This window comes from Jaculus jaculus, chromosome 15, assembly GCF_020740685.1.
Source record: "Jaculus jaculus isolate mJacJac1 chromosome 15, mJacJac1.mat.Y.cur, whole genome shotgun sequence".
Classification (NCBI taxonomy): domain Eukaryota; kingdom Metazoa; phylum Chordata; class Mammalia; order Rodentia; family Dipodidae; genus Jaculus; species Jaculus jaculus.
In genome coordinates this window covers 26,380,383-26,383,033 of record NC_059116.1, presented here as the reverse complement: position 1 = coordinate 26,383,033, position 2,651 = coordinate 26,380,383, and the positions used below count along the sequence as shown (strand labels likewise).

Here is a 2,651-nt window from a genome sequence, read left to right as displayed (position 1 = left end):
GCTGAAACTTTATAGTTAACCTTTCAATTAGCTAATGTTCATTCCTCAACTTTGGTTCATCAACTGTTACTGCTATCCTTTGAATTTTGTATTTCCATTTGAACTGAAAAGAACAGCTTTTAATTTCTATAGAAAAATGCTGCTTCTATTTTAACTGACATTATATTAACATATCCATCAATTTGAGGGTCGAATGACATCTGAAAAATATTGGACCTTGTAAAGAGAACAACATGTCTCTGTTTATTTAAGTCTCTAACTTTTTTCCTACACTTTGGATAGTTTTTGGTGAATAGGCAATGACATTTTTTTCTCAGACCACCTTGTACAAATGTTGTGATTTTTTTTTATGTAATGACTGTAGTAATCAGTTTATTACACAAATTAATCATTCTTGGACATACAAGCTCCAGAGGAGCAACTGGGTCTTTAAATATACACAAGTATTTCCATCAAAAAAAAATTATATATATATGGAATGTTTCACGAATGTGCATGTCATCCTTGCACAGGGTCCATGTTAATCTTTTCTCTGTCGTTCCAATTTCAGCATATGTGCTGCCGAAGCGAGCACGAATGTTCTGATTTTTAATACCATTTGTTGCACTTGCCTTTGCGTTGCTGGTCAAACATCTGACTAGAAGCAGCTTGTGGAAGAAAAGGGTTTATTTCTGCCTTACAAATTCCAGGGGAAACTCCATCATGGCAGAAGAAGCTCTCTTGCTTCCAGAGATCAACAACAAAGAGAGATCATCAATCAGCCAGCCAGCACAAATAACCAGAGCTCAAACTGCTCTGAAACACCTGGTAGGGCTGGACTGAAGATCTGCCCCCAGTGACACACCCTCTAAGAAGGGATCTGCCCACTGGGGATGTAAGTAGGAATCAAACCTGCCTGAGTCTATGGGGGTCATACATTCAAACCACCATACTATCTTAAAATATAATTTTATAATTTTGGGTACCAGTAGATGGTTCTAAGATACACAAATACAATTGGTTTTTGTATGTTTATTTCCTTTTTTAAATGTTTTATTCTTTATTTTGAGAGAATGAGTGTGCCAGGGCCTCTAGCCTCTACAGATGAACTCCAAGCACATGCACCATTATTCTCAATCTTTTAACTTTGCAAGAGCTGCTTATTTTTCTTTCTATATATATTCTATTATATTTTCTCAAAGGCAATCATACCCTCTTTTAAGAAATACAATTTGGTTATTCCTTTCTGATTGCCTTGCCTTTCATTCCTATCCACTGTTTGCTTGAACTATCTCAAATGTTAAGTAGAAGGAGTTAGAGGAAACATAATGATCTTGTTTATTTCGTGTTGGGGAAAACATTCAATCTTTTATCATTAAGCATGTACATACCCAGTTTGAGGATATTTACTTTTATTCTGGTTTCCTTCATATTTGTTTAAATCAGAAATGAATGAACAGGGCTGTTTTCATTTTTTCTTTTGTTTATAGAGTGACATACACAGACTGAATTTTAAATATTAAACTAACCTGGCATTCCTTGGTTAGCCTGCTGAACCATATGTACAATCTCTTTTATATATATATAGTTGGATTGAACTTACCAAACTTCTGTTCAGAATTTTTGCAATAATATTCACAAGTTATCATGTACACCCCTAGCAGCTTAGAGTTCTCAGTCTACAGCAATGAACTATAGACAGGAGGCTCCGGAACCTGATCTACCCACTGACCTTTGACTCAGAGCTGTGCTTAAACTCTTCTCAGCTTGACACAGCCTTCGGCCACCTGCACTCTTTGGCTGGTGCATCCATTCCTCCTGCTATACAACTTTCTCTCTGGGTTACCCTTCAACTGGGGGCTATGGCAGGCCCAACTGAGACTCACTGGCCAGAATAGTAGTTCTGTTTTGAATAATAGATTTTCCTCAAGATGGTGCTGTTATTTGTGTGATGTAATAAGATTTCTCGCTACTGCTGCCCCATCTAGAGAAATCACTTGCTTATCAAAGCCCTTAGCTGGATTTTAGGTTTGGGGGCTTACCCAGAGAACAGGACATCTCATCTTCCCTCTGTCTTGCTTTGCGGAAGAGGGTTGTGAAGCTCCTTTGCCACCAGGGCATTGCATGGGTGAGGCTGTGCTTGCCTTGCTTGTCTGCATGGGAGACTTTTTCCTGATCTTTTCTAGTATCATTTCACTACTTTTATGGATTTCCAAAGTCCTTCTTATAATTCTCTTAAAGTCCACTTTCTCTTATTTTTGACTCTCTTCATTGGCTTACATGTAAGTAGCCTTTAGCCATCTTATCTGGAAGCCTGTTAATTATTATTTTTCTACAACACTGTTCCAAATAAGTAAAATTATTTAATAATTAATAAATCCTTTCTGATAAGAAACATACTGTTGTCATTAAATTAATCCCAGATTTCTTTTTTGGGGGGTGGGGTGGGGTGGGGTAGGGTTTCACTCCAGCTCAGGCTGACCTGGAATTTACTATGTAGTCTTAGGGTGGCCTCAAACTCACGCCGATCCTCCTACCTCTGCCTCCCAAGTGCTGCAATTAAAGGTGTGCGCCACCACACCCGGCTGGTCCCAGATTTCTTATTGGGATAACCTTTTATGTAGAGAATTAGAAATATATTCCATCAGTTAAACGTAGGTGTCACAAATACT

At 38.0% G+C, this 2,651-nt stretch overlaps 1 non-coding gene across 1 annotated transcript; it reads right to left on the bottom strand.

The window, feature by feature from the left end:
* Positions 1-467: 467 nt before the first annotated feature.
* LOC123455162 lies at positions 468-574 on the bottom strand. The gene has a single exon (XR_006633720.1). It is a non-coding gene; the product is annotated as a U6 spliceosomal RNA (small nuclear RNA).
* Between the last annotated feature and the right edge of the window lie 2,077 nt (positions 575-2,651).